At 41.4% G+C, this 27,349-nt stretch overlaps 1 long non-coding RNA gene across 1 annotated transcript in view; it reads left to right on the top strand.

Annotated features, from left to right (window-relative positions):
* The window catches only part of LOC116183307 (uncharacterized), a 155,027-nt gene that overhangs the window by 100,601 nt on the left and 27,077 nt on the right, over positions 1–27,349 (top strand). Inside the window, exon 3 of the long non-coding RNA XR_014952698.1 lies at positions 800–25,569. This is a non-coding gene — a long non-coding RNA (uncharacterized LOC116183307). The remainder of the gene's footprint in view (positions 1–799; positions 25,570–27,349) is intronic.

Here is a 27,349-nt window from a genome sequence, read left to right as displayed (position 1 = left end):
ATGGCTTGAAAATAAATTACTATTTTTTTTCACCCCTCCAAAATACTGTGCTAGGAAAGCTTGCATACATTTTCCTTTCTTATTATCTCACTATCTTATATTTTAAAATAAAATCTAGTCTGACTACCTAATTTTATTTAATTTTTTTTTGCTTTTATTGGTGACGTCCTCTCATTCATCTGAACCTAGTTCTCCTATAACCAAAAGCTGTTTCAGCTGGGGCACAGAAGATACTGCCTCTGTATTATGAAATCTGTCATTTCAGTTTCCTCATGACCTCCTGATGGAAGGCTAGACATGATCAGAAAAGGAATAGAGATCTAACATATTATGTCCCTACATAAATCTACACAGTTCTGATCACACTATCTCAAATAGGATACAGTAGGGCTGGAAAATGCTCAGGAAAGGGCAAGGATGATAGATACTGTGGATTATGGAGAGTAGTGTGGAGAGTAAGTCACATTTTCCAGTCTCTGGGGAGACTGGAGGTCTGCTGTGAACAGAATGGAGAAGGCCAGTAAGGAATGGCTAAGGGATGCTACAATGTTAGAATATGTGGTGAAATTCCTTGAAGAAATAGGTTTGGAAGTCTTCAAGGAAGAAGTCTCCTCTCAGTGACTGATAAGTAGTGGAACTCACTGCCACAGTGTATGGGCAAGTCCAAATATTTAAAAAGAGTTAAAATAAGGACATGGATTACTTTGATCCTTGTTCATCAATGACTAAGGGAAATCAAGAAAGTAAGGCTGGGTTACTCAAAGCAGGAATAACAGATTATTATCCTTTGCGCTTCTAGGAGTGGCTGTGGCATCACTGAATGACCGATGAGGATATTGTAGGTACTAAGATGTCTCCACCTGTGGCTGCAAATCTACCATTCTACACAGCGTGAATTCCTAAGATGACCTTTGAAGATCAAGGGAGAAAGACCCAAAATACTACTGGCTGAGGTGTGTTTTATCACAGAGGAAGAGTATCATCACAACTCTACCTGTTCGAAGAGACTGAGAAAATGAAAACTCTCATGGTGTGTCAGAGGTTGATGCCTACCCTGACACACTTCCCCTGCATTCTTTAAGTCAGGTGCTTTGGGGATTCCTGAGATGAAAATTACACAAGTGTTGCTCAACTTAATCAAGTACAGTGGCTATTTTAGAGCCCTGTAAATTGGAAATAAGAGCAGGGAAAAAAGGAGATACAGCCAAGATGTAAGAGTATATATGAGGCCTCAGTTCTGCAACTATTGAAATATCCTGTATACTGTTCACTTTCAAGCAACATACTAAGGAGAAGGTGGTTTTGTAAGGAGACTCTTGGGTCAGTAGAGAACAAACTACATTTAATATTTGATGAAGTCTTATATAGCTATTATATAGCTAACTTTTCTTAACAGGTTGTAGCTTTCTGTTGCATCTGTTTAATGTCTGTGTGGTGATTTTCTTCCTCCTGGCTGCACCTTCTCAAGAATTTGATGAATGAATGGAATGAAGTCACGGACCATTGGCGTTATTCCATCCTCCAAAATTATATGATAAAAAAAGAAATTAAGCTTATTTGGACTTTCAAATTGGTTTGATGTTTGGGGGAGTAAATACAAAGCTTCTGCATTCAGATTACCTCTGCCTATCTGGAGATTCATTCTAGGTCAGCAGTTACCTGCTGGTAACTGAACTGCAGGCAGAGAAACACAGGTCTAAATATGCTGGGTCTAGAGTTGGCTAAGATATCATGACTGGTCTCTAATCTTGGTTATGTGAGATAAGTCCAAAATAGTGATATTTTTGCTAGAAGAGTTTGTTCTGTCTCTGCCTTTATACCTGGCAGAGGCAGTAATTCCAAGGCACAAATCAGAAACTCCCACACACAGCCCTTGATTGCTTCTTTTTCAACTCACCATGCAATTGCCATATGTGAATCTACCAAGTGACGCTTCCTAATCTAAAACACTATCACTTTCCTAAAAGTACAAGCTTAAATAAACTGCATGATCAGGCAAATAAAATCAGTACCAAGTCTAGAAAGTGAAGAAGGATGGACTCCTAAATAGGACAAGTACTCCTTGTCGATACTGGTGGCAAAATGTCCAGAAGTTTGATGTCTCAAAAACCTGCGTTCCTGTGTGCCCATGAAATAAAACCTAGTGAATGGAGGGTGTGCTGAAACTCTGCTACAGTGGTCAAGTTGTCTCAATCTTTTTTGTTTTCCTCGTCTGCCTGTTCTTCTAATAAAATCATCAAGAAATACACCAGGAAAACACAACAGATAATCATACCTCACTCTTCACTTAGTTTATCTTTTCTAATATTTAAAGACCTATCTTTTGCAAATATTCTGAGCATCCCAGAAATATGCATAAAACCCATAGAGATTGTTTGCAGAGAGTAGAGGAAAAAAAAGTGAGGCAATCTGGGAAATGTCTGTCTTAGTCTCTTCCACACTGAAACAGAAGTTCTTCCTTAGAAAAGATCCAGAGCCAGCACATGCAGGCACTGCAAGAGAAAGATGGATTTGAGTCTGGATCTTCAAAGCACTGACAGGTAAATTACAAAGGGCAGAATCTTCATTACTGGTGATTTAGGAGTCATGAAGAGATGCAACTTGATTTGTGGATCCCAAGTGGAGTTTTCAAGGCTGACAATTAATAAGAGGAAATAGACTTGTAAACTGAACAAACCTGTCACAGGGTCATGAGAGCAAATTACATGTCAAAGCTATAGTGCCATTTTTTCTAGTTACTTGTAAGAACAGTGAATAGTGTGGAATTTTATTTGCAGACACTTTTTGATTTTTCTCCCTCTGTGCTTTTATCCTGCCATCCCCATCCCAAAAATTCAAGTCTTTCTTTAGGGATTTAAAGTATTTAACTACTTAGTCTTGTAATTTGAAGTAACAAGACAGTTTGGTGACATTTTACAAGACAAAAGCCATTGAGTCCACCTATCATAACTACACAACTGTTAAAATCCTCATATGACTAATCTCTAATTCCCAGAAGTCTACTGCAAATAAAATCATACTTTGAACTGTGCTACTTTAGTATACCAAATAAAGCTCCCACACGACTTCCAGATCAGCTCAGGGTTTGGTTAGCCTAAAACCATGGTGATGTTTATACAGATCACAGACTGTATTAAATAAAACTCTCCCTATAAACATTTGTGGGAGATTATATTAAGCTCAACAGTCTATGAAATCTCCTTAAAAATGCAGGGTGCTTGGCCTCCTGTGAAATGGTATTCAGGAAAATTAAGTCATAAAAGTGTATCCTTAGTCCTCCACAACTGAAGGACTATTCTGACAAAAAGATTCCTGTGCCTATGCTGATTTTCAGCCCCATCCTTTCAAACTTGCATGCAAAGGGCCCTTTGGGAAACAGCTTGCTTGGACACAGATTCCCAGGCCCAGAATATCTCTTTTACTTGTATCCCTTTCCAACTGCCTGCTCACAGGTGATGGTAGGGATTGTATGATATTTGCACTCTTTCACTGTTTTCTCCATTAACTTTCAAAGTAATGGAATAATTTTTGAATTGGAAGCAAATGAAAAGATGGCAAGATTCAAACCTGTGCATTTATAAAAGAAGTCTATGCCTATTCTTAATGCTATCCAATTCCCCAGGTGGGCAAGAACCTACTTCTAGGCTTCCAGGGAATTCAAATCATTGAAATGTAGCTCTTCTGCCCAGTGCAGGAGCTGTCTTGTGAGGGAGAGCAAAGGGTGGCTGCTGTCTGCTTTCAGAGGGGCAGGCAGCACCTCGGGTGAAACCTGTGGCAGGGCTGGGGTCCTCCAGGCCCTTGGGTACAGAGATGGCTTGGAGATGGATCCAGGCTTTCACATATGGAGATGTTTGAGGTCCTGGCTGAGGGAGGCAGATCAAGCAATAGGAGATTGGTAATGTAAATGAAGATTTCACTATATGGCTATGTCCGGAAGTGCGACCCTTGCCTTTACCCACCTTTCAAAGAAGAGCAGGGGTACAGTGGTGGTACGTTCTAGATCTGTAATATATCCTGAGTTTTCAAAAGTTTACCTTTGCTAGCAGATGTGTTTAATTTCAGCTGCAGTTTCAATACTTTGTAAAAGAACTCGAGTGTTACCAATTACAGTGCCAAGGAAGATTCCGACATGCCTTTGGATGACACAACCATTGCCTGTTTTTCTTCACTTAGCAAATACTGTGACTTGGAGGATGACCTATGCCACTGTGGATTTTCATAGTATTTTTATTGTGAAACACACAAGAGGAGATTTCAGAAGTGCTGTGTGATGTACTGTCTGTGTGATTGCCGTCAGTTCCTAGTACTTGACATAGGAAAGAGAAATGCAAATGAAACATTTGTCTCCTTGAAAAAAAAAGGCTCTGAACTACTTGAATTGGAGGGACAGGCAGAGGCTGCTTTGCAGATCAGAGCTGTCCTCTACTTATGCAGTGGAGAGCAGAATCTGCCTTTGCACTTCTTGACTGTTGGTACAAATTTGCAGTGCCTGCTCACCAGCTGGTGACATGAGGTGGTGACTCCTGCCCCTCCCCGGGTGAGAGACCCTAAGAATGAAATGAATTGATGACTGTAAATTTGGCATCTTTCAGCAAAGAAGCTAAAGCGCTGGCTCTGTCTGACTCCCCCCTGCTGTGGTCCCTTTGCATCAGGCTGGCGCAGAGGGGACGCACAGCACCGCCCACTGTGCCACAGCTGCTCCAACCTGCAACAGTGTGCTGCTTCAGGGATGCTGGTCCAGCAGCTGTCACAATCCCTGCATGGATGCAGACTTGTAAAAGGGGCTGCAAAATGTCAGGGATTTTATTTGTGTGACCTGCCCCCACTGTGCAGACCAGAGTTGATGCACAGGACAGGAATGTGGTTCAGATTATGAAAACACAGACACATACGAGAACTTCTGCTTTGTTTCATTATGACAGGGGATTCATTTTTAGGACATATGTTCATTTCTGATGGCTATACACATGCCTGAATGCAGTGGGCTTCCACCTCCTTCTGACACAAAAGGACCCCTGATCTACCCAGGCTAACAGTACAGTTTTCATTCCCTGCTCTACTCTGGGCTGCTGTTTTATTGTAGCATCCTGCCTGGTTGCTGTGCCCAGCTGGAATCACATTGTTTTTTTGGAGCTGTCTTGCCACTACTGTTGTGTAGCTGAACAAGGCAGGCAGCAGGACTACAGCCTGGTGCTCATTACACCTGAAGAATAGCACCTCTTGTCCCATCAGATGTAAAAGTCTTAGGAATAATTTTTGCCATGACACCATTCTCCCACCTTCATGGCAATTGCAGTGAAATGTTGAGAAAATTGAGATGCACCCACAATGAATGAACGCAAAAACTTTGAAGGATGAAGCGACATCAGCATTTTGATTCTAGTCCTCTGTGTCTTTTCAGGTTTTTAATTTGTTTTTGTGAATCACATATTTTTCTGAGATCATTTATGCTGCTGGTGAAAATCTAACTTGATCTTTTCCTTGGAAGTAAATACAGCCTATTTTGAGCTACACTGGTCAAATGCTTCTAGTTAGAAGTGGAGAAGAAAATGAAAACTACTCTTTGTCTTATATAACAAATTCTGCTCTCCCCTGCCCTTTGGCTTTCTAACTGCCAAAATAGTTTAGAGCGGGAATAAATGACTTGTCATAAATTTATTATTGGAAGAATACTAACCTCAGGTGTTAGTTGGGTTTTGTAGTAGAGTTAGTTTTGTAGTAGAGTTTTACTATGTGTGCATCTGCTGTGTTTTGTGAGACATCAAGACATAGGTCTGTATGTACATTTCCACTTAGGCTCAAAGAAGACAATCAAATTTTTTTGCCTCACTTAGTGGCTTCTGGCTCTTGCTTTTACTTTCATTGCAATTGAAATTTAGGGATCATGTGTGTTGTTTATTTATGTTTGCCACTACTGCAAAAGGTGCAGTTCATGCCCTGCACCTCCATGGGTGGCTCATGTGGAGTCACAGTTCTGCTCTTACCTGCTGGTTTCCCTACTCCTGAGGGCAGCAATCTCTCATCCCACTGCTACCTGTTGTCCCTCCAATAAACAAGAACTACCTTTGCCTAGTCCAGACTATTTGCTCTAGATTGTGTACAAAGTTTGTGATGCTAACAAATAAAAAAAATATTTTGAAAATATTGCATGGACTTCTAGAACTGTATTATTTTACATGGCCTTCACATATCTGTTTTTAAAAAGTAAGATAATGATGTTGGTGATCACATAGAAAAGTTTGAGAAGCAAAAGTCATCAGCATCAAAAATCTGAAGACAGTTATCCTTAGAATTCATAATTGTTTAAAAAACCTGCTTTATTTCTACAGCAGTCTAATGAGAAACTGAGTAATTAATTTTGAATGCTAAGAGCTAGGGAGTACTGGTGAGAAGGCTGGGGATGTGCTTCAATGAACCAGAAATGGCTGAGTTTAATACTGATAAGAGGATCTTGAAATGTTAAGGAAAGCTGCTGTACATTTGGGTTTTACTGTAGAAATCTGCAATTGCAGGTTTGCCATTGCACTATTGAGAAGCTTTTAAGGTAATGAAGTGAATGGGACATCTTCATGGTATCTAGCCAAACATGTAAAATACTGTATGAAAGAGGCAGGTAAAGATAGGTAGAGACTGAGAAGGGGTTAGTCTTGTATCAACGTTTCCTAGACCAGCTAATAGGTAGGTGGGAGATTTTTGTCTTGGCCTGTGACTGAGCATATGCCTAAACAGGTCTCAGTTTCTGCTACTTTGGAGCATTGCTTTTTAATATTATTTTTAGAGTTTGCATATGCTTTTACCTGATTCTTTGCAAATTCATGGGGCTACAAAGAGATGCAAGCTAATGTAAACTAAAGCACCTTCAAGTTCTTTATGTCTTTCATCATTTTTTCCTTTGAAACAACGTAAAATACCATAAGAAAATCTCAATTTGCAAAGTCTACTTTAACTCATGTGCTGTATTTTAACTCATTTGGTGAAGAACTACTGTGAAGGATCTGATCACACCAAAGTGGGTTTTCCAGCAATGTTCATGCAAAGGATCCCGAGCAGAGCTGTGTGTGCTTGATTTTCTTTGCCAAGATTAACAGCGTGGAATAACTGCCACTGCACAATAAAAGATTCTTTTTGCATATTTCCCACATTATCCCAGATGACTTAAATGTAGAAAGTCATACTTTTGAACATGTTGAGAGCCAATAGATGTTGTAACTGAGATGTTTGAGGCAATTGCTATTAGAAGCAGTAACCGATCTGGGTGTGAATGCAGGGCTTGACGTGCACAGTGCGCACAAAGTAATTTATTCTAAATTTTAGGACACATTTTGTGGTATTGATGTAATATGGAGAACACATTCTTCATATTGATACACAATATTGTCTTGATCTTGCTCTCTGCACTAAGGTTTCAACTGAGGGCCTCCAAAATCTTCTAACATGTAAGGACTAGGTTAAGCATGGAAGAGAGAGACATGGAAACCCTAGAGGGAGATTTACTGTAGTAGGTCTGGCAGAATAAAAGCAGGAAAAAAGAAGGTTTTTTTGAGATTGGGTGCTCCTAAGGAGCGCTGAGCACTGTATAGATGTTATCTCCTACCTAAGTTCCCAGGCAGAAGGCTGAGCATGTGGTACTTTTTGCAATCTGTTCCTCTGCTTGAGAATGGTCTTGGCAGAGACGCCATATGCGCAGCATTGTATTAAAAGTAGGTTTGATTATTTCCCATGGTAATAGTAGTGCAGTAGATGTGGCAGTAGGAAGATAAACATTAAAATGAGTGCAAATGGAAGCTCATTTGAGGGGTTGTTCACATTCCACTTCTGCTGCTGCTGCAAGGAAGGTGGCTGGGAGGTAACACCGACAGTGCAGCAGCCTGACAGCTACCTTTCTTCATTAACTTAGACTGCAATAAAGCACAGCCTTTTTGAAACAAAGTTCAAGTAGCCAGGGCCTCTGTGGAAATTAATTTCCTCTGGAAGCTAGTTCCACGTAACTCATCACCTACTTCACTGAACATTAGTCAGCCCTGTCGCTGGTGACAGAAGTGCTTGACAGAGCTGCTGGAAAGTGGGTCATGCGGTGGATAAAACATAGCCTGCTTCCCCAGGCTGCTTTTAGTGTGGACCTCCTGAGACTGCAGTAAATAATAAATACCTGCAGTCCACCGTGGGTACTCTGAGTGCTGCTGCACAGCTCATCTTTGGTCCATGACAGGTGGAAATCATACAATGATGTAGTAGGTATGCAGAAAGAAACTTTTGGCTACTCATCTCTGTTTATGACCTGCTATTGTGATGATTTTTTTCCTGAGTATGGGGAGCCATATAGTGTGGGATGATGCAATTTCTACCCTCATAGCCCTGCTTCCCAGACAGGAGGGCTGAGGACCTCGCTGGTGTGATGGTAGCAGCTGTTTGTTGGCTGTGCTTCACCAATGGCACTGGCAAAGAGAAGGCCTGGGGCGCTGCTCCTGGGCAAACACCCAGCTGTGCCTGGTTACAGGGGGGAGATTTTTGGCTGTGAGAGCAGTGCTCACTGACACAACAGACATTTCATGTCTCCCCATAGGAAAAGGCTGTGGTCCATATGGAATTCAATGTCTTTTAGAAGTCTTTATGGGAAGTACAAAGCTGTGCTGTTTCAGGCTTTTTAAAAGTCACATCTTTTATTTGAAAAGGAACCTGCAAAGAACTAAAAAAGAATGAGGTTTGTGGTCTGGTTTTGTGCTGTATAATGATCTATTTCTTTCTCTTTGTTTTCCCCCTCCCCTTCCCTTTCTCTTTTTTATTCCTCCCTGGAAAGGTTAGGAGTTTTCCTTAGTACTGTTCGACAGCTTGTTATTCAGACTGTAAACACTGAATTTCAGTACTTCCCATCACTGGAATAATCAAGGCACTGAATCATTAACAAGGCAACACTTTGTGCCAAATGTTTGTTTGTGATTAATGGTAAACAGATATTTTTAAAAAGACAAAAAAAAAAATAAAATACCCTCTTTACTAAAATACTCACCCTGCAATTTTCTTCCAAAAAAAAAAAAAAAAAGTTTGGACAACTCTATTCATACACATTTCTCTGTTTCTGTCAGAGTACTCCAAAGAAATTTTACCCTTCCTTTGTCACCACTCTGCTTGGATGCCTTCGTAGTGATGGGAGGAGTCTTTGTGATGCCAAAGGTGAAGTTCCATGTCTTGTCCAAGTCTTATAAACAACTTATATCTACGGAGTGGGAGAGATTCTCTTCCTCCTTGTTCCCCCTACTCCTGCTCTTGCTTTTGGCTGTGCAGTCTCACACTGTCTGAAGCTCCTAAAACTTTTTACTGAAGCAACTTTTTCTCTATCCTGGAAGAAAACAAGATGGCTTCTTTCTGAGAAAATTTGCTGCTGTATTTCTGGATTGTGTCAGTTCCCAGGAGCTCCTAACAAGCATCACAGGTGGTGGTAGATCCTCAAGACAGTGTGTCTAGGAGTGGTGTAGGGACTGTGGGACTTCCATGTTTTCAACAGCAGCAGAGGAATGTTGGATGGGCTCAGTTGTCCTGTGCTGGTTCTCTACCAAGAGGGAGTCACTCTTCACTTGAGCCTCAATAACTCACTGTATGTGACCTTTGAGCCTGCCTCCAGAATGAAAGGTGGGTGTTTTCACACAGAAATCCTGTCCTGAATGTTCTGCTGGGATGAGTGTTCCCACTGTCTCTCAAGCCACGTTTCACCAGAACGAGGGCAACTACTCCCTAGTGGACCGTGTTCCTTCAGAGGATTCTCAGGGTAAAAAGAGGTGTTGATTTTATCCTTCCAGAAGTTTCTTTATAGTGGTTGGTCCATGGTTAACCTTGAGGTGATGCTAATCAGAGGAAAATTTGAAGAAGAGAGCTGCCCACATTGGAAGTGGAAAGTTGCATTAGTGTATTCAAATTACAAAGGAGTGAAGAGTTAGGAAATAAAATGCCAGTGGATCAGCTCCCATTAGTTTTGCCAGGTTGTTAGCACTTCATGGCCCAGCAGTCACATCTGTGTGTCTCCCAGTTCTCTAGGTACAGGCAAGCAAGGAAACTGAGCTATCTCCTGGGAAACAACACCTTTGTTAGTCTTCTCAGTTGCTTCTACACAAAAAGAAAAAATCAGAAAGGACTTTATTAGGAAAATAGAGAGGTGCAACAGTATGAACAGTATGACTATTATGTTGTTAGATGGGAACTCTTGCCTTTAATAGGTTATCTTTTTCCATTAGAGGACTGTTTAAATTTTTAAGTAGTGCACAAGCTCATAAGGGCTTTAACTGCGTGGGTTCCCATTTTCATGTGGGTTTTGGATGTGTGGGAAAAGCTGATGCACTAAGATCTATTTCCAGTCTTCCCCTTGGGAACTATTGATGGTCATTTCTTCTTTCTTACATGACTTTTAAGATCCTCAACACCCACCCCCACCCCTCCCTCCTCCCCACCAAAAAAAACCAACCAAAAACAAACCACCAACAAAACAAAAAACAACCAGAAATGGTTTCCTGGTTAGTCCCCAGTGGCAAATCTTATAGCGGAATACCAGGGCTAAGAAGCAGAAGCAGAACATAAATTCAAAATTATTTGGATTCGACTAAATCCACAATCATCAAAATTTATTTTGACATAAGTTTCAAATAAAGTTAAATTCTTGTAGGATGAAGGGAAAAAAAAGGTTTTTTTGATCATGATTTGGATTAAGAATACTTAAATAGTTGTGCTGATGTACAATATTTCTAACAATATGACTGGTTTCCAGATGGGAGGGGGGGAACTATAATAATAAATTATGGGTCTGATGAAAGGTCATTCTTCTTCTGTCAGATAGACTTCAAATCAATCACTGTGTCTCCCTTCTTCTTTCTTCAAATTGGAATGCTGCAAAATCAAAAAATGTATTTTCCCTTGTGTTTTGCTGATAAAGTAATTTGTAATTTGCTTTAAAATTATAAGTATGAAGAGAAGCTTAGTTGTATAGAGGAAATGCTCCTCATTTTGAAGATCTCGTTTGAAAGGCCAATGGAGAAATGCCCTGAAATTACAGATATTTCAGAGAAAAAAGGAGGGAATCACAGAGACACAAGAAAGAAAGGTAAGCATCTTGTCTATTGGAGAAATTGCCTTCAAGAGAAATTATTTCCCCAGAGATAATTTGGTCCTAGAAGTCAAATTGTCACTAAACAAAAAGGCAAATCAAGAGCAGCAAATTGATTTTGCTTCCAGTGTCTTTCTTCTAATTATTCCCTAATTAAAAAGAGAAGAAGGATGTGATAAATCCAACTATTTCTTAGCTCACTGTTGTACTCATCCCTGCAGAACCTCTTCCCTATATGCATTTTATTGGTGGGGAGTGGAATGAAAGCCTCTAGGTTAAATTTTCAGAGATGAACACTTACATTCAGTTTAATTGGAAAAGCAATAGTTACGAATAGTGAATATCTACTCTATCTTTAGGGAAAGCTGTAGGCCCAACCTCTATGAGAAAAGGGTCACATATATAAATGTGAGATGTAAGCACTCAGGTCTGGTTTTGGACTGAGTGATCCAGTCAAGCACATAGAGAAACTCATGGTGGGGAAGGGAAACTAAAAGTTATATATAAAAAAATCTGAGGAGTTCAAGTTGTTCTATTTGACAAATGTTTGTATCTTTGGCGATCATCTGTTTCCTCTCCCAATACATGGATATGTAGAGACCACATGTTCCTGCTTTTTAGTCTTGCACAACTTTCTTTGACCACTCCCAGCCACTCAAAGCACTTTGCAAAATAGTTCCCTTTTGGCTTCTCATTTGCCTGTATCTGAGGACAGCATTTCTCACCCAGTTCCTTCTCTCTGTTCAGCTGTTAAATGAACCTTTGCGACCCGAGGGTTTTTTCTTTCCCCAGAATGGATGATGGGTGCACAAAACACATCCAAGTGGTGCTTGCAGGTTTGGAAACAAGAAAAGAAAGGTGCCAGCACTAGGTGAAAGCTCAGGGTTTGTGCTGTGTAATTTATGTTTAATGCTACAGCAGAATCTGCTTTTTGTGCCTGGCTCTTCGAAGATATAACTTCTGTGACATGTTTTGCAGCTCCTCTTGTGCGTGAGAGTAAAGGACATTTTGACTCACTTGAGATCCTTGGAAATGTTAAAAAAAATAGGGGAAGAAAATAGTACAAGAAAAGGCACTTATGGAACTGCTGAGATAATATAACCAGGTGTCTTTTCATGTGCATCCTTTATTTTTCATTCTATCTCATCAAATTTAAACAACCTAATCCTATGAAGGATTAAAGCTGTGATGTTTCCTTGCCATGTTTCTGTGTTCTGAGCTTTTCTCATGAGTTAGCATTTAAGCTCTAATGAGCTTGGAGGTTTAGCGAAAGCACAGGCAGCAACTATTTACACATTAAATGGTTGAAGGCAGTGCCTTTTCCTTAGCAAAGGGATGTTATTCTTCTTCTCAGCCACAATGAAATCCCTTCAGTCAATCATATGGTCCCTCAAAGTACCTGGGAAATTGGATGTTTGATTTGGGTTCACTGAGACCTCATTTGCTCTTTCTGTGCGGGGATAAGTTGAGCTGATGCTGGAGGAAAAATGGCACATGCACAGTGCTGTTCAGGATGCCAATTCTGCTCTGCAGAAGGAGTCTCTGCACCTCTTTGTGGTGGCATGCAGAGCTCAAGGGTTACTTCTTTATGAATGCTGAGGGGCTGGCACATCTGGGGCCTGCTGCTACTCTTGCTATCAAAAAGGTCAGGGTTTGAGTTCAGGCAAAAAACTGCCTGGAGAGAATAGGAGAGTTATACAAAAAATTAGCGGATTATTTGAGATGTAGAGAACATTATGCAGTGACATACTTTGGGAGAGAGCAGAAGAAACTCATGCAAATAGAATAACAACCAGTTATTCTGCTGCTTCCCTGCGATGAGAAAAGAGAGCAAGAATAGCACTGGGTGGAAAAACAATTACATCTGTGTTTTCTGGCGATGCAAAGCAGTTTGCTGCAAGACCTGTTAGCCTGATTTTACTCAGGCAAGGAAGCTGGCATTTTCCAGTGACATCAGGGCTGGGAAGCGTTATATTATAACCTTCCTCTTACTACCTATGGGCTTCATAATGTTTGCTTAGGTCTGGCATACCTGGCAAAACAAATGTGCAATCTATGTGTGGAAGATCTGGGGCTTTTTTGGTAGCTGTGCCAGACAGTGCATCTGATCTGTGCCCCATTGGTCGCCCAGATGCTCCTTGGCTCAGCTGTGCTGGGTGCCTGTGTATGGAGCAGTCCTGATGCCCCAGGCTTGCAGCAGGGAGGTGGGAATGGCTGTCTGCCTGCTGCCAAGGCCAATGCATCTTGCCAGTGATTTCCATCCGAGTGGCTTCCAGGTACCTCAGGCCAATAGGAGAAGAAGTCAGTGAATATGTGTGTTTGTCTGTTGAAGGTTCAGGTTTTCTATAAGCACCTTGGCCTCCATCCAAATCACACTGAAGTCTGCAGCAATCTTTTGAGTCTGCAAAGATGGACTTGGCCTGTTTACAGTCAATAAAAAAACCCAACAAAGAGCAAAATTCTGGATGAGTCTCCCTTGAATGCTAATACTTACTCCCATTTAGAATTTCATTCATTATGTCTCTTCTTACAGCCATGGTTATTTGGCCCATGGTCCCTGCATGGAGCCCTTTGCAATTCAATATTTATTTATTAGTTTACTACTGTGACTAATACAATTCAACTAATTCAAAGAAAACACCTAGTGCCTTGACCCATCCTTTGTTCCATACTCTGTTTGGTTTACTCTCCTTGAGATTGTCCTGAGTGTGAAAGGTAGATAGTCATGAGGAGTCTGAACAGCTCTCCATAATGAGAGATAGTTGATTACCTCCTGCTCTATATGTTACATGCTCACATAGGAGACTGCTGGAACTGAAATCCTGTCTACCTGCAAGTGCATAGAACAGACCCTGGCAAGAAGAGAAGTTCTTTCCTTGCTGATGGCCCCAGTAGAATCAACTTGGAAGAAGTGTCACTGAGTTCTAACCGTAATGTACTCACGTCTGCTGTGGAAAGGACTGGCCCCTGAAACTGGCTTTCAAAGGTCTTTCTCACTCTGATGTGACCTTCCTAGTTATTTGCAAGCACAGTTTGACATTTGGATAATTAAGCACATAATTTATGACTGAAAAGGGAGAGCATTTTTTTTCCACTGGTATCTGACCCAAGATGTGGAGAGGTCACACTAATAGGAGTCCTTATGTTTCATTTCTGACTTCAGTAGACTCACCCTGAATGAGGTTATAAAACTTAATGTTGCTAAGTCTTGCCTCTGAGGGATATCAGCTATGGACAGTGTTTACTGGAGTGAAGTGCTACTGCTGTAGTTGGTGTGGTTCAGGATTGTCTCACAGGGGTCCCTGCGATGCTTCCTTCTACGTGAAGAAAATGCTTGTATTAAATATTCATGTGGGCGGAAATATTTTCTTTGTGGTTGGCACTGTGGTTACACTCCAGCAAGATAACCCATGCAGTTCCTGTGAAACCACCCATCTATCTAAAAGGCACAATATCCGCAGGGGTGAATAATAAGGACAGTCTGAACCTGAAATGGCTTGACAGGCCTTATTTTATTGGTCATGGCATGACCACACAGCTGGGATGGAGGGGGTTGGGATCATATGAGGATGCACTGGGAATACAACAGCACAAGCAAACAATCACCTCTGTTGTCATGAGAAGTCAGGTTTCTGGAGAGAGCTTTCCACTTACAGAAATCCACCTTTTGCTGTATTTCTTGTTTTCACATTCTCTGTAAATTCAACAAGTGTACACATCCAAAGACAAAATCAGACCCTGCTGTTGCATTGTGGAGACAGAGAAAGCTTTTGTAAATGATGAGCTGCCTTGCACACAACTCAGCCCAGCAGCTGTGGCTATGTGTGCACTTACTATTCTGTGCTGGCACAGCAGTCCGTAATTGCTGTCTGGTGCTTGGCTGTGAGTGACAAGGGCAGGACTTTTGTCTCTGAGCACCCTCAGTGGGCGCAAGGGGCTGGCAGCCCTTGTCCTGCTGGAGCTGGATGTAGAGTGTTTAAAAAGGATATGTCTACATTACACTTGCCCAGAAAAAGCTTTCTTGCTTATGCTGGGGGGGTTTTTTGGGTGCGTTGAACCTTCTTTATGTTACTTTAGATATAGTTGTACTGCTGCCTCATTGTACAGGTGTGTCTCTGTTGGTGAAGGAGGGGATGAGGGACAAGAGATTGATCCTAAACTGGATGCTTGGATACAATCCCCATGGACCTTTGGAAATGTCCGAGTCCCATATTGAGCTATAGAGCTCTGGGTCTTGGGTGCTCTAATGCTGGCTACAGGAGAGATCCATGAGCCCAGCCGTGCTGTGTGACTGTAGCTAATGCCTAACACAGAGGCCTCTCAGATTTTCTCTATAACGTGCTGTAATCTGCTTGTGAAAAGCAAATCAGAGGTAGTTCTTCCACTGGAAATGCTTCATGGACCTTGTAATAGCAGGGCGCGCTTGGGTATGACTTTGTGCTTTTTACAGCCAAGTTTTCCAAATGTCGCATCTACTGAATGAAAGGTGTAGCTGTGTTTGCACAGCCAGGCTGTGGGTGCCCACTCTGTGCCCCAACTCATCAGCATGTTTCTCTCACCATTTAAAATACAGTAACTCTGTTTTACCTGAGACCCTATAACATCCTCCAAGGGCATCTAGGAAGATTTATTGGTTTTCTTTAGATTAATAGCCCCCAGATATCCAATGTTCTGCTTTGGGATGCAGCTTTAGGTTGATGTTATTTTGCGTGTTCCAGTTCCTCTTTCTGTCTATTACAGTGAGGAACCAGCCTTGTAGCATTTGCCAGCACAGTGTCTGCTTTTTCACTAGGATCACTTCAAGTGAAGGGAAAAATGGGCTGGTTTAGGAGTACTGGGTGTTCTCTGACACTCTAGTGGCAGGAAAATTCCTGCCTTTCATATATGATTTTTTTTTTGGTAACCAGTTTGAAATCTCCTCTGTCTTGTCAGTGCAGAAGAGTTCAAATGGAAAGAAAAGGTGATGAGAATGAACCTTCTTGGCAGTATCCATTAAAGATATGGCCTGGCCTTGCTGCTCTATGCTTTGATCTATGGTACCTGAACCTTTACTAACCTGCCAAACAAAGATGATCAGGTCAGATGAAAATCAGGCTTCAGCTCTTCAAAGGGTCATTTGTTTTACAGGGACACTGACTGTCTAGGCTATTTTGCAGCACACTGGTGGAAAGAAAGCACAATAGTTGATATTTTTCTATTTTTTTCTGGTTGTTTTTTTTTTTTTTTTCCCCGTATCTTCATTTTCTCATCACCCAAAAAACATGCTACCAGCTGAATGGTATTGAATGGATTTTGGCCTCTAGAAATGAAAACAGTATCTGTAACTGATGTTTTATTTTAAGACCACAGGAAACTATTTGTCACTATCCATTAATGAACACTTGGCTAGCTGTTTGTTATCTTAAGAAAAATAGATGATGAAACAGAAAACTCCACCATCCAGAGTCTACTGTTTTATCCCTCCGTCAAACTAACACTGAAATAAATTTCTGCAAAAAACACCATTTTCATTATCTATGCTCACTAGTTTTTCCCATCCTCATTAAAATCTGCCAGAATAAGGAAGAACAAGCTAAATCCACTGTGAGCTCATTCTGTCTGGGAAATGGGGGATACTGTTGCTCCTCCCAGTGGTGGTCAAGACTGGACCCTCTTCATCCAATGGGGAAAATAATTGCACTGGAACATCAGTAGGTGCAGGATGGACTATTCCTCCCTCTTTATGTGGGAAAAAGTGGTGGAGAAGACAGAGGGGCCAAGACACTGACCCATGTTCCCAAACTGAGCACACAGGCTGCAGAGCAGTAATCTCATCCGCACCCAACAGCCACATCTGGCTGCAACAGCTGTGTAAATTATTTAGCTGTGAGATTTATGGGCTTTTTTCTCACTTTGGTGTCTTAGATTGCATTTAGTCACATTTACCAGGATAATTGCCTTGAACTTGTGTTCTGATGGCATGGTAATGTGTAAGAGAGGAGCTGACATCTTCAGGTCACCAATTAAAAGGGGAAAACATCTTTTTTTTTTGTCTTAAAACAAAGTGCAAAAGACTATTTTTCTCCTTTTAAAAAAATTATTTTTTGAGCAAGGTTTCAAAGACACGATGGAGTATCTCTCTACAGGTTAGATTGAATTCAAGGCTCTTTGGCTGTAAAAGCTCATTGCTTTGCTGATTCTCACAGTAATCAAACCAGTATGTCAGACTTGATAGTTATACTCCATGCAGAAATGGATAAGCCAATTGTTTTGTCAGGGGGGGAAATGGAGCTATCACTTGCAGATAACCTATTTATTTTTAAAAATTGGAAAAATTTCACTTTTGTTTATTTTCTGCTCTGAATATGAAGTATTTCTGTTTTCCACAGCCATTTTCTGACATGCAAATAGCAATTTATTCTTATGTGCGATAAATCCTTTTTGTGCACTTTCCACTCTGTGAAACAGGGTTGGGGGAAATATGCCTTTTTCCATAAAAACACTAATGACTGAATTAAAGCATGACTCAAGTGGGCACTGTTCTAAGCAATAATATCAAAGTTGTCACAATTGTGTGTGGGATTTAATGTTCCTGGATGATACTTGCATTTAGTCTGCAGATCTATGAGTCAAGGCAACTGTTAAAATTTCTCCAAACCTTAGGTGGGGCCCAAATGACTTATTTTGAGGTGTTAATAGAGTCATTCGAAGACATAACAGAAAACCGACTTTAAAACAGGGCCAGCTGGGAGCACAGGTGATGTGGGCTGTTGCCTTGGGCAGCAGCAGCCTGCCAAGGGCACAGCAGAATGGTCATGTCTTCATCGCTTGCTCTGCCTCTGCCAGTGCCTGGGGAAATCAGGTTTGCTGCCGGTGCCAGGGCAGGGATCAGGGTGAGTGTGTGCAGACTGGGGCCAGCTGCTTTCCGTGGTCACTGCCCCTGCCCGGCGAGTTCTCTCCTGCCAGCGGGAGCTGCCTGTCATGAGCTGCATCACGGTTTAAGGGCATGCTTTTCCCTGACGAATGTGCACTAACTGTGGTGGGTTTTTCAAATCCTGCAAGGTTTGCACCCTGTGTGAGCAAGGGTAGAGTATCTGCTATGCCCCTGCTACCAATCTGTGGTGCAGCCTGACTCCCCATCCTCCTCTGTTCTCTCAGCTGGATTTTGATTGGGTGCCTGGTGTTCCCATGATGGCAAGTGATGATGGAGTTTGGAGCTCTGACAGCTCTGCAGTGAACACAGGGTGGTTATATTTTCCAGAAGAGGATGTTGTTGAACATTTTTTGGTACATTTCAAAGTAAAAGTAAAGTAAATTTTATTACTGTACATAGAATTTATGTCATAAGAAAAAAAAAATCTTCATTAAAAGTTCAGGCCCCCAGAGACATGAGCCTGATGTTCTGGGGTCAGTGTTGCTTGTGGCTGACAGGCTTCTTTTAGCTTTGACCCTCTTTGTCTATGCAGATAATTATTTTGAACTATTTGGCTCTCCTTTACAAAATGGTTATGTCTTCCATGATATTCCACAATGTTAGAAGTGCACAGCAAACTAGATTTAGTCCCACCATTGCACTCAGCAGACAATTAAACAATTTTCTGGGCAAAAAATTTTATGTTCCAGCTGGAAATGAGTCATTTTCTGGTAGCCCTCGCCCAGTGCCTACACATGCTCTTCATGAAGTTGTGTTAGAAGCAATTGTGTGTACTGCAGTATTGACTGGTTTCAGGAACAGAATGGATAGTATTTCCTTTGAGAGTTTGAAAGCCAGAAATCCTTTCACAGTTGGCTGTAGGATGGATACCATTACTTCTGAAAGCAGCAGCACAGGGCAGTGTGACTGGCTTGGAAAAAACATCCCAAGCAGTGCTTGCTTAGGTGGAGATATTTCTAAGCACTTCATTCCCCTTTCTTATATGTTCATAGAAGTGTTTGCCTGGGGGAATATGTTGACAATTTTTAACCCATATTCCGCTAAATGATGTTGTAACAGTCATCTAACAGTGACAGAAAGTAGTGGCAGGGTACCAGAGACTGGCAAGTACACAGATATAAGTTAATTTATTCTTGTAGTCGCAAAAGGTAAAAGTTTCTCCTTTGTTGTTCTAAAAGCCAGCATTAAAGCCAGCATGGACCTTATCCATCTTATGCATCTGTTTTAACAGATATTTCTGCAGAGCTGGAAATTGCTAGTTCAGTGTGGCTGACCCACAGAGCTCTCATCAGTCAGCTGATGTGTGGCTGCTGAGCTCATGCCTTCCTGAAACCTGTCCCAACAGTTCAGGAAGACACATCAGTGTAAACTGCTATCTGATTTTCTTCTGTGTAATAAACCATGTATGTAGTATAACATCAGCTAAGAGAAAAATCCAGGTCAATGGAGCTCTGTGTCTGTTTGTGGTGAGATTTTTAGAGGCAACTTCTTTCAGTCACTTGCATTTAAGTGCCTGAAGTAAGATCTTGTTCAGTTTTCAACTGAAATAAAACTCTTTACTTTTGTGTATGACTGAGCAAGACCAACAGGGGGATTAAAGAAAAAACAATGTGAGTCTCTTTGGAAAATATATCTATGCAGAATATCTGGAACTTGGCAGAAATATTTCCAGGCTTTCCAGCTACATGGTTAGCTCCATGTTCAGGACAAAAGCAGTATATCCCATTGTTACTGTATAAAATGTATGTGCATTTACTGGTATTTCAGTAGTGAGTGAGGCAGTATATGTTGTTATCTGCAAACATTTTGGGTTTATCTCTGGACATATTCAAGCAGCTCAATGTGTTTCTTGTAGTGAGGGCCCCAAAACTGAGCCCAGGGTTTGAGGTGCAGCCTCACCAGTGCTAAGTACAGAGGGATGATCGCTGCCCTGGTCCTGCTGGCCACACTATATCCTGGTCCTTTCCTGGCCACACAGGCCAGGGAGCCAGGATTGGCCTTCTTGCTGCCCTTCTTCTGTTAAGCAGCACCCCCAGGTCCTTTACCTTGGGCAGCTTTCCAGCCACTATTCCCCAAGCCTGTAGCATGGCATGGGATCATTGTGACCCACATGCAGGAATGGGCATTTCACCTTGCTCAACCTCATACAACTGACCCCTGCCTATCCACCCACTGAACTTGACCAATCCTAGGAGTGAACTAGATGATTGTGGCATCAAAGAGGCTTCAGTTCACCTGATGATGAACTTTAGGTCAAAGTGCTGGTTGAGAGGAAAATCAAGTCATTTTCAAAATGTATGTTCTTGCTAAATAGGTTGCATTATTGCAGAGGTGGATACTCTAAGTAATCCTAAGGTAGTTGTTGCTGTTATCTAAGCCCTGGTACTGCCATGGCATTGCCTTATGGCAGCAGGAGCAAACCACCAAATGATGAATATTTCATGGAAAAGTTGACGTATATCTACAGTGAATCATTTGCTACAGAATTGTAAATAAAACAGTGTTTTTAATTCACTGCCTAGGGCTGTTTAAGTATACCATGTATGAGTTATGTCCACAGGGGAAAGGAACTTAGGTTAGAGTAGACCTGGCAGAAAATTTGTGAACATATAAATACATATTTTTATTTTATAATGGTAGGAGTGCCTGAATCAGTTATCAGTATAGGTTTGTGTAGGTTTCTATGTCTTCTTAAGACCAAATGCTAAATGTTTAGATGTGCCTGGTTTAAATTCAGTTGCCCGAACTCCTGATGTGTCCCCCCATCCTTTTCCTCTGCTGTGTGTGTGTGTGTTTGCATTAAACCAGTCTTTGTGTAGGTGGTCACACTGTATTTTCTCTCTTTGGACTTCTCACCTTGGTCCAGGTGGATTGTGGTTTTTTATATCCTTTTATTCTCCTTCACTTTACTTAATATACATCCTCTGAGCCCTGCAGTGAATACAGGCCTTGCTCAGGCAACTGGAAATGCTCTGATCATAGTTTGTAAGCTGTTCATGGACACAAGTGGATTTCTGCTCACAGCTAGCTCTCACTGATGTGAGGTGTCCTTGTACATGAACCACTGAGATGCAGATGTTATAGCTGTTACTGCCTGATGTGCCCACTGATCTTTGGTTCTGTATCTAAGATATGGAGGAACAAGATACTTGGTTTTTTATACTAATTTTTTTCACTTCTTGCATTCACATTAAAAGCACAGATCACACTGGCCTTCAGTGGGAGGTGGGAATTCCTATATTATCCATGAACCAAATGTCCCAAAATGGACACTTGGAAAATGAAGCATGAGTATATTCAGGATGTTGGATTAGAAGGAGTTTTGAGCAACTCTGTGATGTAGAAGAGCTATGCCCAGAGATGGGTAAAATCTCTTCTTTTCAGAATGGCACAGAATTGCCACTACTACAAGCCTACCTTTTCAAGGCAAATTTAGGAAACTGCTCTGTCAAGTTTATTGTTGGAATTTCAGCTGTTCTCCAGGTCAGGTGTTTTGGCTACGCCCCTCTTTGATGTTGACTATGGGCATTTCTGAGTATCAGGCCGTCTCTACACTGCTCAGTTTTAGGCTAAGAACCTCTGGGCCTGAATAAGAGAAGTTTCTTCACAAAACCTGAAGCATTTCTATAACTTCCCTGTGGTCTTCTGTCGCAGCTCCTGAGGTCTCCATATACAAGACTTGGCACAGAGGTGTTTTTTCCTTTCTGCTGCCACACTCTTCTAATGACCTAACAGGAAGGGATTTAGAGCAGCAAAAGGACCTCTTGCTTTATCCTATGAAGCTTCCAGATCTGTGTGAGTATGCAGGAAAGCAGTCCATGACACCTTTTATTTGGATAGGTGCCTTATCTCTAGGTTTATTGTCAAAGGCAAGCATCACACATCTCCCAACTTCTGTGATTGTAAGCCCTATCAGACCAGAGCCTGCTTTAACATGCCCCCTTTGTGTTCAAAGCTGAATTCATCCTATACACTGAAGGAAGCAGGAAACTGTGGGAAAACATTGTGTAACTGAACATTGGATCCTGGAGCACACAGCCCATGGGAAAAAATCAGGGCTTTCACAGGCATCTCCTGACCTTTTTGGGGATAGAATTGACAACACTTTATTTCTTTGAATTGAGGATTATGGACCATGCTCTTGGCCTTTCAAAAGGAAGGGAACTAGCTTCTGCAGCTTGCCTGAAATGAGAGGTTTTTTTCAGATTTTGCTCTCTCTGTTTATGTGATTTCTTAAGACTGACTTTATTGAGCACCTTCTTTGACAAGTAGACTCATATGTCCGAAGCAATGTGCTACAAAATAGCACTAGCATGGAGATCAGAATATAGCAAGACTGGCTGTAGGAAGTGCTATAGTAAAATGGCAAGAAAATAAGTGTATGTGAGACCAGAAGGACATTTTTCCTACTAGAAAGTCTCAAATATGCTCACTCAAACTTATTTTGACATACTCTGAGGACCTAGCCTAATGGCAGAGACATTAAACTTTGGCATTAAGGGAGTGGACTGTGTAAGTTGGCTGGAAGGGTACCCAAGAGGTTTTATTATTTTTGCTTATGGTATTTATGGCAAAACAGCTTCATTTTTCTAGGAATACATCTTATTTTGTTTCCTTCTGAGACTTCTCTGTTACAAGAAGTTGTTGATTTATAACTATGCAGAAGTAAGCAAACAGTAAATTTCTCAGAAGTGTTTCCATTCTGTTTTTCCAAATGTGGTAGGCATCTAAAAATCTCACATTGTTCCATGTGACAGGAAAGCAGAGCAGAAGATCAACTTGGGGTTTTGGCAAACAGTGCATGTTCATGAGGCCAAAGAGTGAGAATAACTTGGTACCACAGCAGCCAAGGAACAGACACCCACAATTTGTTAGAAGAAGAGGAACCAGAAGAGACTCAAAAGTCCTCTAGCTTCTTACTTCAAAATAATTTGGTGGGTGAGAAATTCTCTTAAGATCAAATCCTGCTCCTGTCTCATCAGAAAGGAGAATCCTGGTCTCCAGTTTTCTAGTTGAATACCTGGAACTAGTGTAAAACAGTAAGAGACTCGCTACCCCTGAGTCCTGCTGACTTGGTGTGAATCATATGCATGGAAAGTTCCCCTTCCTCATTCTCCTTCTGCTTGAATTCACATGGGAAGTTTGATTCCAGATTGATTTTTATTTCATTTCTCCTGAATTTCAGTCTTTTTGTGGGGGATCCATCCCAGTGCCATCGACCATCATTTCCTCAGGCTGCTGATGCCAGCCTTTGCCTCCAAGTTCCTTGCAGGGCTTGCTGAGCCCCGAGGGGGTGGCAGTGAGAGAGGGAGGCAGCCACAGCTGCCCTAGGCAGCGCTGCCTTTGAGCTGCTGCTGCTTCAGTGCTCAGCCTGACAGAGAAACAAAATGGAAATTATTCAGGAGCATGAACCAAAGTGGAGGCATCCCAGATGCCTTTGGCAGAGGTTTATAGATGTCAGCTTTTGTGTTTCCTTGGTGCATGAGTCACTGTGATTATGCTTAAATCCTTAAAATGCCTTTTAAGCATTCACAACAGCATTTTTCCACCTGTTTGTGTGACTACTTTGAAACACTAACTTCAGGTACACCCAGGCCTCTGCAAATCAATGAGAAGCCAGGTTTGACCCAGAAGCTGTTTAGCCATGTTAGCAGAGTCCAAAACATGGTCTAATCTCTCTGGCAGGTTTTAAAAGCTTAAGATCAGACATTTTTTAGGTGGCTTTCCATTATAAGAGTGGGTTCTTGTGCAGATGGAACAAAACAGAGGGAGTCTGATCTTGCAGTTACTTGCAAAGTCAGGCTGACTTTATCCTACTAAATTGCAGTATAAGAAACAACAAACCTAAATAACATGACAGATCTTTACTCCATTTTTTCATTGCTTCTCCTGTTCTGGGGGAGCTGCTACCCTGTCAAAATAGGATGTGTACAGAAGAAAATACCAAAAAGAAAATCAAGCAATGAATGAGGTATTCTCATTATACTGAATTTTGTGGTGGAAGATGGGACTGTTCCCTGGGACACCATGTACTAGATCATGGCATGGTGTGTAACTTCAAACTTTCTCAGTGCCAGTTTTGTTGTGTTAATGTTTGGGTGCTCTGCTGAGTTGGCACTGCCGGATGCAGGTTGTTCCTTATCCATTACTGGCAGGAAACATTGCACCAGAAGGGTGGATACAGGCACCCTGGCTGCTGGGCACTTGCAATAGGAGATAATTTCCTGAGTGGCATGAGACAGTGTGGTTTGTATATCATGTAAAAAGCCCATCTCTTGTGGCATTTTCCTCTGATTGCTGAGTCCACTGCAGAAGAGTAAAAACATATGACACTTAAAAATAGGATATATCCTCAACCATTGCAAACGCCATCTGTTCTCAAAGAAACAACTGGTAGGAAAAAATAACCTTGGGTTGAAACCTTGCATGAAGTTGCCATTTAAGATAAGTGGGGTTGGCTTTGTTATTTTTATTTTTTTGGAGGTGTGGAGAAGGGCTGTTTGATGGCAGCTGAAAGAAAACAGATATGTGGAACTGGAGTGTGCGTGTTACAGACGTGCAGAGAAGTCGTGTCTTGAAGACCTGTTAAAATTGTGGGACCAGGCATCACAGTGACACTGGAAGGAACCCATACATTATTTTAAATCAGTCCATGCAGTCTTCAGCAAGGTGTCTGCCCACCACCAGAAGGTGCTTTCTAGAGAAAATGTCTACATTGCTAGTCATAAGCACATAAGACCTAATTTTGCAATTGGACACAGTTCTCTGGTGAATGGTATGGCTTCTTCACCCATTCAGACTCCAGCCAGACTGGTACTGAGGAGTCAATCAGTAGCTTAGGGAATGCTGACTCCATCCCTCTATGCTGCTCCTGCAAAGCACACTCACAGCCATCACCTCTGGTAACAGGAGCGAAGTTTCTGAGCTTTGGCCATTCCCAGGAGTCAGCCGTGCTTCTTCTGGCCCTGTCAGGCTGTGATTAAATGACTGAAGAGAATTTTGTTTTCACATCGTGGCAATTTGCTGTTATCCATGGAATTTCAGTATCTAGTCATAATACCACCTACCCCAAGTCTGATGGAAATCCTGAAAGCTCACTAGTGGACTTGGTCACTTACGCTGTTTTGGATACCCTTCTGAGAAATCCAGTGGAATACCTTTAGCATCTACCCATGATTTCTTTTGGTGCTGAAACTGAACACAAACAGGAGCAACTCACCTCCTCTACATGGGCTGATGGTTTCAGAACACCTGTGGGTTATATGCAGCTGCAGTAGCACATGAAATCAGCAGGCCTCAGTAGCAATATAAAGCCTGTGTCTTGATAGTCTTGTATGGATCAGAAATTTGAAAATGGGATGGCTTCATTTCAGTGCTTCTGCCCCTGCTCTATACTAATGTGAAGAGCAGCTGACTTGTACTTAGGACATATGCCAAGAAACTGTGCATGAGGTAAAGGGAACACTGCATGGTGTTTTCTCAAACAGAATAGTCATGTTCCAAAGCAGTGTCCTAATCCTGTCAACCTCACTGTTTTTATGCGTTCCAAGTGGGACAACATGGTGAGGTAAGAAAAGGGCATTTTAATGAATAGATTTGATAGTGATATTTCTGAATAATTTCTTTTTTTTGCATCTCACAGCACAGGAATAGCTACAGTGATGTAATGTTTCTATTTAGAATTGTTTTCAAAGTGTGTTTTGAGTTTGGTGTCTGCAGTATTGAAAATTTTGCTTTGGAAAGGAGTGCACCTAAGGTAAAGGCTGTGTGCATGCATTTTCAGGCTCTGTTTCTCTGAATTTGGAATGCCATGCTTCTGATCCTCTTATCTCTAGTCTGAACATTGGAAGATTTGAAGGGTACTAGCTTGTGCTCTGCTTTTGTGACAAGCAGATGAGGGATGAGACAAATCTACTAAACAAATTCTCTGCTTTGTGGGGGAATAAGGCAATAACCTGCTTGCCAGTGTTTGGTCCTAGTAGACCTAACTCCTGAGATAAAGACCTTTTGATACTTAACCCAGGGAATGAGTAATTCTTTTGTGATGTGCTGCCACAGCACATTTCTGTGTTCTGGCCTTAACTGTGCATCAGCAAAACCTGGCTGCATTGCCCCACTATAGAGTAAAAAACCACTGCGACCTGGAGGGTAAAACTCCATGGAAGCATGAAGAGTGATGTGGCTGGCATAGTCCACAGTGGTGAGAGAGCAAGCTTCTTATTTCATAAGTGACAAGACAAAAAAACTCAGTTTTGCAGGAAACTTTCTTTTTTTTGTCAAACTCTTTCTACTGGAAGAGTGTGACTAATTTACCAGTCCACATACAGGGCAGTAACAACAAGCCCTGCTTGAAACAAAGTGTGCTATTCTTGCAACACAACTCATACTCCTAGATTTGAGTCTTGCATGTGGGCAGACTATAGTTAACATTTTAATACTCTAGCAACATTTCAAACACACTCTGCTTTTGTCTACCAGCTTTTTCATTTCTTGGCACTCTTGATCTTCCATGGTGGAAGTTCAATATCTCTCTTAAGTTGAAATAAAATCTTCTGTACTCTAAAATGTTAGATCAGCCTTATTATTATTTTTTTTTTCCAGCTGTCAAGCTTAATGCGGTTTTTAAAGCATCCTCCTACTTTAAGGCAAAGGTGTGAAAAGTGAATATATAACAGTGCATATATATTTATTGTGCATGTATTTGTTTGTGAGAGACCAGGACTGAAAATTAAATTCTCTTACCCCCTAAATCTGATGCAAGTTCAGCCCTTCTCACAGCTTTAGATCTACCTGTGAAGTTTGTAGCATTGTGCATCTTTTTAATGGGCTAAATGAAAACTTTGGTTTGGAGCAATACTAACTTTTGTCCTAAAGCATATGAGTTTGTTTTTAATACGTTCCCATCATGGACTCCTGTGTCTGCATCCTGTCATATTTTCTTCTGTGACTTCCAACTCATGTTTGCCGTTCTGCCTAATATTTAAACAAGTTCATTAGATGTGACCATGCTTTAAAAATATGAACTGCATTTTTCAGGCTATGGACCAACACGTTAAAAACCATCTGTGATATCAATTGCTCAACTTATGCTTTCTGAAGAGCCTGCTTTACTTAAGGCAAATGCTCTGCACTTGCAGAAAATAAAGGTGGTCATTAAGTACCTCAACTCACTTTTGAATATTTCAGCAAAGATTCTATCATTACAGCTTTTATTGTATCTAACCCTATGGTTCTTTTGTAAATGTGGCAGGGTTAAGTGCTTCTGTAATTCATCCCAGTTATTTGTGAGCCCAGATGTGGAGTTAAGTAACTAACTTCAAACACATGACTTTGAAAACAGGTGATGA

This window comes from Lonchura striata, chromosome 2 (assembly GCF_050655825.1).
Source record: "Lonchura striata isolate lonStrDom1 chromosome 2, ASM5065582v1, whole genome shotgun sequence".
Lineage (NCBI taxonomy): Eukaryota > Metazoa > Chordata > Aves > Passeriformes > Estrildidae > Lonchura > Lonchura striata.
Note: the sequence above shows the minus strand (reverse complement) of the source record. Positions and strands in the feature narration are given on the sequence as shown.